At 41.0% G+C, this 14,622-nt stretch overlaps 1 pseudogene; it reads left to right on the forward strand.

Annotated features, from left to right (window-relative positions):
• The first annotated feature begins 1,015 nt into the window (after positions 1-1,015).
• Positions 1,016-3,733, forward strand: LOC113744506 (putative nuclease HARBI1; annotated as a pseudogene).
• Positions 3,734-14,622: the final 10,889 nt, after the last annotated feature.

The raw sequence follows: 14,622 nt of genomic DNA on the forward strand, positions 1-14,622 counted from the left end.
GGAAGAAGTGAGACAGGACGATAGTTCTCCTGCAGTAACTGACTTAGTGCCGCCCAGGTGAGATACAGAGAGACATGTAGTAGGACTGCTACATGTCATAGTGTTAGGAGTTGGGTGGAGAGTGAGCTGGTCAGAGAATAGGCTGCTGATTTCTGGAGGAACGTAACCATTGATGGAGGAGCAGAGGGTTGCTCTGACAGAGTGACATTAAACTGGATAGAAAAGTGATCTGATAGGTAGAGAGGCATTACCACCAGTGCATCTGTGGCACAGTTTCAGGTGAGAATCAGGTCAAGCTTTTTGCCAGCTTTGTGAGTAGGACTGTGGACCAGCTGGAGGTCAAAGGAATGTATTAATGACGTAAAGTTATCTGTCTGGACTCTCTAAGTGGATGTTCATGTCACCTAGGACAAGCAACGGACAGTCATGATCAGGGATGGATGACAGCAGGGTATCTAGCTCGTCTGTAAACCCACCCATTTGGCCTGGTGGACGGTAAATGACAACAACCTAGGCCTTAACAGCGACCATTACTGTAATGGCATGGTATTCGAAAGTGTCATAAGTGGTGGAATGCAACAGCAGAGTGAATTTCCATTTGTTGGAAATTAGCAGGCCAGAGTGCAGCTGGGGTGGCTGTGTTCTCTGGTTTGATCCAATTCTCAGTGAGAGCAAGGAGATCTAGAGAAAGGTAGGAGGCAACAGTATGTGAGGACTGTTTTAGAGGCCGGAGGCTAGTTAGATTTCTGCACCTTTTGACAAAATATCTTCTGTGTGGAACGGAGGCAACAACAGGGGCCCATTCCACAAAAGTAGGATTAAGACATCCAGGATAAGCGACTGAGCTGAGCTCAATGAATCCAAAACAAGAGTGTCCAGGCTTAACTGGTTGCACAAAGACCAAGCCAGGATGAGCATGGATTCATCAAGCCAGGTGAAACCTATCCTGGATAAGTGCGTGCTCGCGGCTCCCTCAAATAGACCCTGCCACCGATCACAGATTCACTGATTTACCATGGCAAGTAGAGCGGCTTACTTTTCCCTGTCGGAGGCAGAAATTGTCATGGAGGGATACAAGGAGGTAAAAGACATAATTAAAAAGAAAGGCAACACCACCACAGTGATAAAGCAAAGAGAGAAAGCGTGGCAAAGTATTGCTGACTACCTGAATGCGTAAGTAGAGCACAATTACACACTCACCGCTCTGCTGAAACATCACAATTACAAATTGTGAATAGTTAATTGATATCTCCAATAACGCAGTTGTACTCTGTTTATGAATCAGTTGAATTTTTAAGTTTTTTTTTTTTTAAGTTTCTCTTTTCTTATGTTTGCTCTATGTGTGTGTATGTGTGTGTGGTGTAGATTAAACATGACCGGGCCAAAACGGACATGGCGGCAAGTCAAAATCAAATGCAAGAACATTCTGCAGAATGGTAAGGGCTAATACTTAACAATGCACAAGCGTATATTGTACCCAGAAGGTGCCCACTCACACATTGTCTGTACTGTTTTAGCGGTGAAAAAGAAAACCCACAGACCCCAGACAAGGCACGGGTGGTGACCTCACCCCAACAGAGGACATAGCCTTGGAACTAAATAAAGGCAGGTCTGTGTTGGGATACCTGGGGGGACAGAGACAAGCATATGTCCGTCCCAAGATGCCACCCGCTTCATACAAGGTATATTTTTCCATTTCTACATGGAACACAACCACATTTATATGAATCCATTTGGACTGTCTGACTTTGGGTTGCCTATTGCCTTGCAGTTTCTGGCAGCACTGTCTCACTGTTAGAGCCATCAGCACAATCACCAGACGATGCTGATCCAGTTAGTACTCCATCAAAAGCATACTGTAGGCCTGGCATGTCTTGTCTACTAGCTTCAATATAAATCCCATTAAATGTGATCGGGTGAAGAAGACACCAGTGCAACAGCAGATGACACCGATGATGATGGGGAGACCATCTCTCTGGATTATAGAAGGCATGAGGTATCATGTCAAGCCTGTGAAAGTACTATTCAGTCTACAATGGTGAGGAGTTATCATTTGGAGCCCACACAAAATCACAAAATCTCATTTCTGTAACAGGACCCAGATGCTGTACAGGGGAAAAGCCAGCCTGGCAACATAGTGAGTATTAATGGAAGGACACTCCTTTGATCAAAATTCCCACTGTGCTAATTGTCAGGTGTTTACAGAACTCACAGGCTATCAGACAGTTGTATGCCAAATCCAACTGGCAGATATAGACATGCAGTACAAGAAGAAAAAGATGGAAAACCTTGCACTGGAGTTCGAAATAAAAAAAGAGGACAATTAGAAAATTGGACCTTGAAATGAAAAAAACTTGAGCGGGAAGTGAGTTATGCCTTCAATGCACACTGTATGCTGACTGTAACACAAACGTATTAATCATTATTCTCCTTTCCTCCCTCAGCTCCAAGAAGATGACACATCTTAAAATAAAATAATAAAATAATAAAAGGTCAAACGGAATTTTACTTTTAGCTGTGACAATGGCGTGCCCATTTTTATGGAGTTATTTTTGTCTCAAATATATCCGTAAACGCACAGAGAGTGATCTACAAATGTTCCTTGATTTGCACACGTGTTTTGCTATCCACAAATACAAATTTCTAATTCGTAACTTGTATTTTGTTTTTTACAAATACATGTGTATTTGTAAATATATTGGGTATTTGAAATATATAATTTCCCATTTATAAAAACAAAAAAGCCATTTGTAAAACTAAAAATTCTGTTTGTAAAGCGTGATTCAGCATTTGTGGATCATCATTCCCTGATGACCATCTATATGAAAGGTACAGGTTTTCTGCAGATGGCATCAGGTATCTGTGCAGACTGCTGGGTCCCAGGATTAAACACCACATAGCACAGAGCCATGCACTGAGTGTGGAGCAAATGGTTTGTGTGGCCTTGCGCTTTTTTTTGCAAGTGGAGGCTCCCTGTACTCAGTGAGGGATGCAGAACAGCTAAACAAGCCCACAATTTGCCACACAATAAGAAGTGTATGTCTGGCTATCAAAGCACTGTCAGATGTCTTCATCTCCTTCCCTGGCCACAGAAGACTCTGTGACATCAAAGAGGAGTTCTATAGGACTGCAGGTAAGAGCATCTACAAATGACAGAACTGTTAATTGTCATAGTAGGATCATTACTTTTGTTACAGATTTCCCCAATGTCATTGGTGCACTGGACTGCATACTCATCAGGATAAAATCCCCCTCAGGTGCCCATGAGGTGGATTTTGTGAATAGGAAATCCTTTCACAGCATTAATGTTCAGGTGAACATAACTTTTTGATCTTGTCAATTGATGAACACTGTACATTACTTGTGATGTGCATTGATTGGTTTAATAATCCTCATCTTATGATTTCAGATGGTATGCAATGCTGACTGTCTGATCAGCAATGTTGTGGCAAAATGGTCTGGCTCAGTCCATGAATCCAGAGTCTTTCGGACCTCTGAAATCTATCAGCGCCTATCACGAGGTGAGCCACACAACCCCTGTTAATAACCACTTTTTACATCATGGCTGTGTCAAGAATGTCACTCTGTTTATGAGGTGGTAATGATGAGATTTGTGTTCACAGGTGAATTCTCTGGTGTGTTGCTGGTATGCCTGCCAGCCATATCTCCTGACACCATTCACAGACCCCCAGGAAGCACAGCAGGCCTACAACCATGCCCATGCCAGAGTTGAAATTACCTTTGGCCTCCTGAAGGCACGCTTTCAGTGTCTTGACAAATGAAGGGTCAGCCCTTTGAGGGCATGTGACATTACTGTGGCTTGTGCTGTCCTCCACAATGTGGCCTGCCTGAGGAAGGAGAGGGCCCCTACAGTGCCACCAGCCATCCTGCAATCTTCCCCGATGACAACAGTGGTCGGCTAGTGAGGGACCAATATATGTTAAATTATTTTAGTTAATATGCATGCGTTAAATTAGTTAAATATGTCCTGCAGTGGCAGAGACACATGCTGTAAATTCAAACTAATTATGTCCTGCAGTGGCAAAGGAATTTGTGTTTTGTTTTTTTTTATTTAAATTGATTTGGCCTCTTATGATGATTGTGCTGTATACTGTGTGTACAAGCTGCAGGGAGGCTACTGCATCCATTCATTTGATGTTTATGGATTTATTTCAGTGTGCAGACATGCGGGGTGTATTATATACAGACCTTTGAATGTGTATTTATCCTTGGGTTGTATAATATGCTTTGATTCCGTGCTTTCTATCTTGTAAAGTCACTGTGTGACTTCAGTTTTGAAAGGAGCTGATGGTTTACCTGTTTTGATTTATCCTTATTTAATAAAGAAACATAATGTTTCACTTTGTGTATTTATATGTTATGTGTGTAAAGAAGAAGACTTCGTTCCCTTGAGCTTGAGATGGAGTTGGGGGAACATTGCACCATGCACTTTAACCGAGATACATGCACTTTAAGAATTGCACAGGCAATTTTGTAAAGCAGTGGCACTTTATTGGGTTTGCATACTTTGCACATGGCATATTTGCACATTTGATATACATATAGATATTGGATATTCATAATGGAATGTTTTTACATTCATTGTCCTTTTAAATCTTATTGGTGCTGGTAGGTTCTGTGATGGCCACATGGTTCCACCTGCAAAAGAGGGACATGAGATTTAGTGTGCATTATTCTTTTGGTAACTGAATGCAAAAGTGACATAATGTGATTAATCTAATATTTGTGTGCAATTGTGTGTTAATTTATTGGGAATAGTAAAGTGTGTGTGAAATGGTACTCACCAGTCTCCTTTGTCTCCAGGGTGTTCGGGCAAAAGGCTTCCCCAGGGCACGGATATCCATATTTGTAGTACTGGGGGCATCCAAGTGGTGATTGATTGGGGTGTTGGGAAATGGTGTATTTTATTAGTGTTAGTCTATATGCTAGAATTGAAGAGGTTGTGTTGGTAAATATGTGTGTGTATATAGTGGGATGATTATGGGGATAACATACATAAATAATAAGTGTTTCTTAGACAGAGAGCAAGGCAGTATGGTGAATGGGTTCCCCCTCGTTACCTAGACAGCCTATATAAGGCGCCATTTTGGGATCATTGGGTTGTTGTGGTATGATGTGGAGAGTGTTTGCCATGCTGTTTGCCAACACAGTAGCGTGCTGGACCGGATGAGGAAGCAGGACGGACAGACGAGGACGCTGACGGCAGCAAGACGCCTGCGAACGGCTGCAGTGTTAACTCGCTCATAACTGAATAAAGAATCCCACGTAAACTGTCTTTGGTCTCTGACTGGTCTGTGCAGTGAACCCACAGTGGCAGCAAGCCTGTCACAGCGGTCCTGATACTTCTGACATGACTTGTGATGCTGATGAAGTATCTTGTCTTAGCCTCGTTTGTCTTCACCGAGGACGGCTGAGAGCAACGGCACTGTTTTTATAGTTTCATTGGAATTAAACGCAGCTGTTCGTGCATTTAGGCTGATTGCGATTAGCGTAGACCACCCTCTGCCGTTGCTGTGAATGGTTTTTCAATTGAGGTGCACATTGAGTGTTCTGATCACCCGTAGATGACCGAAACTCACAGCTATTATTGTTCACTTGCCCTCAGTTGTTTACAACGCACAGAGTTGAATTCTTAAAGATTTCTGAATTCAGAAGTAGGGCTGCACGATATGGCCTATAACCAATATCTCGATATTTTTAAGCTATATCGCGATACACGTATCTCGATATTTTTATTTCTCCCGAAATCACTATGAATGTTAAATTCAACCCTTTGATGCAAAAAATAACATCAGTATGATGATTCAAGTAGACCCTTCTGTTAGATTAGTAACGGCTGCGCTGTTTTAGCTGCGTCCTCTGCCCTGCCTCAACTCACACCGGGCGCGTCTTGGCAGCGTAGCGAGCCGGCCGTATTCACGCAAGATCACGTGAGAATCCTGGACGTACGCGAGACCCCGTGATAAACTGTGTATAAAGTAAACAACAACAACAAACAGCTGACTTTGCTCCTCCGACGTGGAGGAGATTATAAAAAGCATCTGTTGTGACATAAATGATTGTGTGTTGTTCCACTTCAACAATTAGTCTCTCGTTGGGACCCTTTGATCGATCTTTGATCACCTGGTGCCACCGGTCATGACGTAACGTTGATGTGAAGTTGTAATAAGCTACATGAACTGCGTATTGTGTTTTATTTTGAAAGGGGGCGGAAGTTTATTATGTTGATTCTGTGTTGGATTTCCCGTCTGGTGTGATCCGCTCTGTTGAAATTTGCGAGGTTTAGCAGCGGCTCACGTCAAAAATAGAAATGCTATGGAATGCGGGAAGACGCTTCTGGGACGCGCCCTGTGTGAGTGCTTTCATTGACTAGACTGGCAGCTATCTGCTCTGGGGCGCAAACGCCTCCGGAGTAGGCCAGTGGTCCTCTCTTTCCTCACTTGATACAAAAAGTAGGCATGCGCGCAGGGGATTTTTCTGGGTAGGCGGGGAAGTGTGCTGCGTGCTGTGAGCAGCACCAGGAGTGAGTGACACAGGCAAAACTCCGGAGAATTAAATGCAGATGGCTTAAAACATTTACGTGACAAGTACTCGATGGTCGCGATATAGTCATTTCATACATCTCACGTAGAACAAGCCGCGATATATCGAGTATATTTGATATATTGCCCACCCCTATTCAGAAGGATTCAGATTCAGACCGCCACAGAAACTACAAAAAACACAAAAGGCCCTATCTAGAGGGGCAGTTCGTCCTAAAGGTGATATGTTACTTAAGCCAAAAAGTCTGTAATTCATAGTTAGGGAGGTGACAGCAGAACACTGGCAAGAAGGTAACTCCAAATGTGTTGTTAGATAATCCTAAACCTATTATTAGTTAGATGCAAGACACTTTATTCTTCAACAGTGAAATTGTGTCACAAGCAGTAGTTTGTTAACATCCTGGTGTCCTAAAGAGAAGGTTTTAGTTGAGATAACACTCACTCATTATTTGTTGGACTGTGAGTTTAGTATTGAGCACTGCCTCTATACTGTCTATATTAATATACTGTGGTGGACGTCAAATACTTGTGTTGTGCTTCTGGTTGTTACTGATTGTACTGCTTTGTAGAGTTGACTGGTACATAATTCAAATATTATATTTGTCAGACATACACTCTGACTGGCATCCCGGCTCATAGTCAAACTGCTAGTTTTTCATCCCATCGTAATATATATCCCATACCAGCAGTCAATGTTAATTTATTTAAACTTTAATAATGATAATTTCCTTACTTTAACCGAGTAGTTTTAGTAGCCTAACTAATTTAGTTACATGATGATTGCAAGTAATTAATTCCCTTTAATTACTTGCAATCATCTTTCAACTTTCTAATGACCCCCAACGAGCCCAAAACTGAAAAACAAAACAGAGTTCTGCTCTCAAACTTCCTCATTTCTGCTGTGAACGAGTTACTTAATTGTTTGACACTGCCCAGGGGAAACTGAAAGGATTGCCGCCTTTTGGTTCAAGGTGACTTTTAGTTTGCTAAATGTCATTTTATAGTTAAGTATTAGCATGTCTTTGAAGGAAAGTGATGCTGCACATATAAGGATGGGGCAGCTGTCTGGATCTGTAAGGTCCATGGCAACTGTTAATTCTCTTATTAGAGTTTTGTGCTCAACGCGCTCCTCACAAAAAAAATTTGCCAGTCTTGATGGGTGAGATTACTGCAGAGCCTGTACACTGACCTGCCTCCCATTCTGTCTCTATCATTGGGCTGCTTTGGCTGTTGGGGAAGCAAACTCAGCCAAACTGTAATGCCATACCTCGAGGTCAAAACAATCAGCAGTTACTTTGTGTTTTGCTGCTAAGTGGCCTATTCCACATGCAGTGTGACCCACAGATCTGCTGTCCACAGATCTGCTGAGTGAAAACATTAGCATGCACACTGGGCACGCTGCCTGCACTTCAGTAATATAATCAGCCTGGTGTTCAGCCAGAGCAGACATTTAGGGTAAATGTTGAGTCGGTGCAACAATAAAATTGTGGTCAGCCTAATGAGATTAATTCTGTCCAGCGCAGGCACAACATCAAGCTGGAGGACTCACCTGCTGTCAAGGAACTACTAAAGCCTGAACATTACAGCACACACCTGTAGATTCAATAGCTCTTCAATTTTACCTGTGCAGTTGGCTAATGTTAAACTATTGATCTGATAAAAGGCTCTAAAGCAGGAGTCGGGAACCTTTTTGGCGGAGAGAGCCATGAAAGCCACATATTTTAAAATGTATTTCCACGACAACCATATAATATTTTTTAACACTGAATACAAATAAATGCATGCATTTTTAAGACCAACAATTTTAGAGTTTAATAAGTCTCTGAATTTATTCTTTTAAATAAAGTTGTTAAGACTGCATATTGCTAGCGGATCTATTTTCTGACCCAGAGTGTGGCCGTGACTGGTTCTGAATGAGGGCTTTATAGCAGGAAGCCGCTCTCCCATCTTCCTGCTACTGCGTACCGCCACTGAATGTTTTAGAGGTATGCAGTACTGGACCGTAACGGCTTACTTTCACCCCTGTCTGCGAGCCAGATGCAGTCATCAAAAGAGCCACATCTGGCTCGCGAGCCGAAGGTTGCCGACCCCTGGTCTAAGGCACTAAGTCTCACAATCCATACACTCGAGACTGTCTTGTTGCAGCAATCAAAGAATTCTACAGGATTCTCCTGAAGCTTGCAATAGAACCACGACGCTGTCCAGTGCAACATTAGCTCAATGTGTGGTCATCATATTGAGGTCATGAGATGATCCATGACTTTTATCCAGTGCTAGTAGTGACCAGTAAAGACTGCTAAAGGAAAAACAACTATTCAACACTCTTTTGGCCTGAAACTACAGTATGCTGGGCTGTAAATGATTTTGGCAGTGTAGACACTGTAAGTCAGTGTCTCTGTCATTGTTATTACGTAGCCTGTATAATGTCTGGTCCCGAGGAGCTTTGAAACCCTGAGATATACAACTGAGAACATGACTGCCACAAAAACAGAGCATACTTCATTTAGGACGTGAAATAATTAATGAAGTTTCACTATTACTATTATTTTTATCATTAGTAAAAATAGTATAGTAGTATAGTTTACAATATAATCAAATTGATTACAGGATATTGAACTTTCTTTTGTAACATTAGAATACATGTATTGTTCCAAAGACTTCTCTTCTCACAGTGATCTCCATGATGATATGAATTTACGATTAATTACAATTCTTCCTTGCAATGAGTGTTCATGTTCAGTTTCTTCTCACAGATATAGAAACATAGATACCGGTTCATACCTGTTACCATATCTGAGGAGTGGGGTTCCTCTGATGCACAATATGAGAGCTGCAGATTTCACTGCTAAGTTGAAAATAACTCACAACATTATTTTGTTATAAATGTGTTACCTTGAACATGATACTGGTTACTTCTTGAAATTAAATTCACTTCCTAGAAGCAGATCTAATCAGCTCATAGCCAAAATATTAACATTCTGAACAGCTGCAACTTCTGCTGGGACACAGATTCTGAACTAGGAACAGTTTGACATCAAGTTATTACCGGGTTATTACAGTTATCACAAATTATTTAGAATTTCAGCTTTTAAACATTTATTTATCTATGCCTGTCATTGTGCAGTAAATGTTCTCTGTCAGTGTTTTTTATTCTCTCTGATGATTATTCCAGCTCTGCTGTATTCATATGTTGTATTTACTGCTACAGATGTTTATATACTGCTTAATCTACAGCAATGCATCATGGTCTATGAGGTCATCATCATGTTTGTAGCGTTGATGACTTCCAAAAAGTTTATCTATTTCGCTGAAGAAGGAAGTACAACACACGTAACTGAAACTGTCAGACAAATGCAGGAGTGTATAAAAGTATAATTATAAAGTATAAAGCTGCTTCATGGAAACATTTATGTCAAATACAAGCACCTCAAATTCGTTCAGTAATTTGTACAGTACTTGATTAAATGTACTTAGTTACATTTCAACACTGCCGAGACACATGATAACTGGACAGTTGACAATAACAGTGTAGCAAAAATTTTCATCTTTAGATACTGACATAATACAAAAAGACACAATAGACTTACAATCATATAATACAAACTGGTGACTTATTGTTATCCTACATTAACAAGTGACCAGACTGCTTTATAACACTGTCAAAATTATATAATAATATATTTTTGGAGAAACAAAAGCTGAGTCATTTACACTTGATGTTGAACTGTTCCTAGATCAGAGCCTGTATGTCCCAGTGGAAGTTGTGGCTATTCAGGAGGTTGATGTTTATCACTGAGCTGATAAATGCAAATCGATTCAGAATGAAGCGAGTTACAGTGAATTGTTTTTGCTATATTTAGTTATGTGAATACAGATACATTGCTATTATTCTGCAGCTTCATTTATCTTTGCTTTAACAACTTCTACACTTCTACAAAAATAAATATGTTAAACTCAGATTATTGGAGCTCTTATCACCCGGTGTGCTATTTATAACAATCCTCAGTTCACCTACTATTAAAGAAATAATGGAGATATAAGTGTAAAATACTGCAGCAAAAAGGCAATGGAAAGCAACAAAGAGGCAGGGCAATTTTAACTTTACAAAAGCAAACAATTATTGATGCCATCGAAGAGCTGAGCTTCACAATCTTTTATTTATAGGCGTCACAGAGTACAGAAAGCAGACGGAGAATAAAGGGAATGTTTTGTTTTTTTTCTCCACTTGAAGTTTTCAAAAATGGAAGGAATGACTAGAGGCTCTGAAGAGGTAAATCACTGGGATATGAAAGAAAGGGTCGATGAAAGAGCTTTACTGTCTGTTGCTGTTTAGTGCAAATTTCATGCAGTGTCTGACGAGAGCAGAGGAAAAGTTTGTGTCCTGTCAAAAAATAGAAGGTGCCATCTTTTGGTTTACGGGAGGAGATGGTGATTAAACGATCGCCCTTCTCACGGGAAAGAGTCAACTTTAAGTGAGGCAGATGGAGCTGGAGTTCGGAGCGCCTGCTTAGTGAAATGCTGCATTATTCTTTTTCTCATCATGCTGGAGGCTGCAGAATAAAACACTTCATCCATATCTGGATCTTAAGGATGTGTTGAACTGCTGCTGCAGCAGAAAAAGAAGACTCCTCTTTCAAAAAGAAATATCTTGAACAAAGTGACACCTGCTGGACTCCTCCTACCTACTGCTAATTAAATATTTTGCACTTGTTTTTAATGTGGGAAATCTAACCTCTATCTCTCCTTAGGAAACAACGAAATATAGCAAACTTGAAACAGTTAACAATTTTATACAACAATTCAATTTTAATAATCGATTGATTGTAATTTCCAAGGCTAAATTGTTTAGGGACAATCACTGGATCCAGCTGAGAGTCTTGATGCCATCACCTCCTTGAATATCCTTGAATCTGACATTTTATGGATCACTGATTATTCAAAAAAAAATTTAGCAGACTCATCAATAATGAAGGTAATTACGGATTGTAGTCCTAAACACCAAAGTATGCATCCCACTTGCTGTAACAAATAATATATACATAAATAGTTCAACAATTTTAATGCTGCATCTCATGAAAAATAAAAGACTGTATGGTCCGTGTTCCAGATCTTCTATTTTGTTTGCTTTCCTGTGCAAGATGAAGATGGAATGACAGATAAATCCATCTTTTTTCTATTAAAATGTTTTAGCACTGAAACCATTATTATTTTGGTAATTAATTAAAAATCCATAAATGATAACTGAATATGTTTTTTTGACTCTAAGAAAACATCCGGTCCGGCGATATTAAACATCTAATCGAAGGGTGATGTAAAATATAAAATGTAAAAGACAGATTACTGGACGTTAAAAATGATCATTAGTTGCAGCTCTAATATGTTTGGAAATGTTCTTTCAGAGCATAAGAACTCATGTAGAAGTCCACTGTCCTCTGTGTGCTCTACATGGACTGATACCAGCAGAGGTGGTAAACTCTGACCTCCAGTCAGCCACAAAGAAAGGGAGAAATCAAATGTGTAAAGTTACTATTTTAAAACCTCCTTCAACATTCTTATCAGCTTTAACCGAGCCCTGTCCACACAGGAGGGAGGTGTGTTCTGCTCCCTCGCTACATCTCTGCTTCTAATCCACCTTAAATGTCACCTTGAGAGAATCGAGCCGTTCTCGTGCATGCCGAGCAGCCTGGGATGGCATGTGGAGGCTGCTGATGCTGACTGTTACTTTGCTTGATATTTATTCATCACTATTTGTCCAGTAAACTAACAAATAAAAGCTCAGATTCTAACTGTGCAGATGATTTAGTCTCTGGGACTTTTGACAACACTCGAATGGATGAATGGTCTCCTTCTTATTGGGGGGAATCCCTTAAGGGTACCCCCTTGGGTGCTCCAGCATGTAAGACTTGTTTATGAGACGTGAGGTCAGCCTCCACCAGGAAGGTTGCTCCGATCACTTCTAAACCCACATGTGCACCGCACCGCACCACGCGTAAACTGGCCCCGCTCTGCTCCGTCTTCCGGCAGTACGCAACAAGAATCTCGGTGAGGAAAAAAAAAAAAAAAAGAATCAGCATGCAACACGACAACCATGCCTTCCCCTGCAGTAAAGCATCTCCATAAAGTCACACTCACTCCTCTGCGCGCATGCACGCCTGATAGTACAGAAGAAGAGAAGAAGACTGGACTGACAAGTGGAATGCAGAATGAATGTACCTGTAACTCCACACTGTAGCCCTGGTAAAAGTGCGTCGGGAACACCGCCAGCTGATGTTGCACTTGGAGGGAAACTGTATAATCCATGAACCAGAAGATGCTGAAAACGACGGGCTGAGCGGGAGACGCGTCCACTGTTGGCGGCAGTACTCCACTGTAGTACAATCTGCCGCTGCTCTCCGCCCTGCTGCGCTCCCATTGGCCGCACGGCGCTTGTCAGCAGCGTCAGTTCACTTAAGGCAGGGCAGGAAGTGACAGCTCACACCACAAATATCCAAGAGTTTGCACCCAAACCAAGAGTGGAGCCAGCTCCAGCGAAGAAGAGATTTGTTTGTTTTTGTTGTTGTTGTTGTTGTTGTTAACTGTAGCTCCCATGGTTGCGAAGTGAAGTCAACACAGAGTTGCCAAAAACTGCTGCAGTTCCTTAAAGGTCCACCTGAAGCTGGCTACAGGAGGAGTCGATCACCTCACTCACCTCCATTTGCCCATCTTTAGATTAGCCAGCAGAGACAGCCAAAATGGCCACAGCCAGAGCCTCCAAATTGAGCTTCACAACACCTCTTAGGAAACCTGTGGGTGTCAATACAGAGACTGTCGATACAGACACTGTTGATACAGAGACTACGTCCATGTGTTATACAGTCTGTGAAAATAACAAAAGAAGGCAGTAAGTAGAAAGCCTTCTTATTTTAAGTGGCTTGTTCATGAGGCATTTGCTGTTTTCCAAATAGGTACATTTGCTTAGAATGTTACACGATGATCAAAATATATACCTTACTAATAATAATAATAATAATAAGTCCAAAGTGTGAGGTTTGATGGTGATTTAGTTTGTTTACAGATTTTATGCACGGTCATTCTGCAGCGATCTGTTGTGCTATCCTTCTCTAGAAGATTTCATGTGTGTACATGTTACTGAAGTGGATGTTTATTTTTGTTGTGGTGTATGGAATACATGAACTGCTGCCAAGTGCAGACTGAACTGTGTTTAACACACAATAAAAAAGTTCTTAAAAACATTATGATGTTTGAGACATGTAGTATGAATAAATAACTATCACTAATGATGTGATTGGTCGCACTGAAGGAATGTAATTCCTATAATACTGAAGATTGTATATTTCTGAGTGAGCAGGATGATGCAGCTGCAGAGTTTGAACAGAGTAGAGTAGAAGTGAATAGAAGGTACAGAGTACAACACAATACTTAACAGCATGTAATGTGTTACTAAGTGTGTGTAATATGTGTAATGTAAAAGGTATCGCTCAAAGTGACAGGGACGCTGCTGTTGAACATCTCAGAACTGCATGGTTAGATACCACTAGAGGTCCCCTCAGTCCCATGGAGCATTATCATGGCTTTGGTCACTCTCCCTGCTCTCAAGCTTTGTTTTCAGTCTCAGCAGGTCTAAAAAGGTGCTGCACAATATCTGCCCTGCACCAAACTGCAGACAAACACAGTTAACTACCAGCTGGTGAGCACAATGAAGCATTTAGCAGCTAGAGAACCAAATAACAGTACATTTCTAATAGACACAAAATGATTGCTAAAGTTGCTCTTTGTCTGCTTCATATATACTCACCCCTCCAAAAGGAAGGATAATATATACTGTATGTCAGCGTTATGTTCACAGCTTATCCTACCCCACAGTGGAAATGTATTAACACAGGTTCATATATAGTGAAATGCTGTACTGAGCCAGTGTATCATGTAAAATATGTCAGCAGTTGAATGTAAACTCTCTCCATGTTGCTGAAAACACAGAGGACCTAACTTCTGTCCTCTAGCTACAGTATAGTCCTGAGGAGGAGGATGTATGTTAGTTTTATTTTATACAACTTTATAT

The sequence above is a fragment of the Larimichthys crocea genome, chromosome III (assembly GCF_000972845.2).
Source record: "Larimichthys crocea isolate SSNF chromosome III, L_crocea_2.0, whole genome shotgun sequence".
NCBI classification, from domain to species: Eukaryota; Metazoa; Chordata; class Actinopteri; family Sciaenidae; genus Larimichthys; species Larimichthys crocea.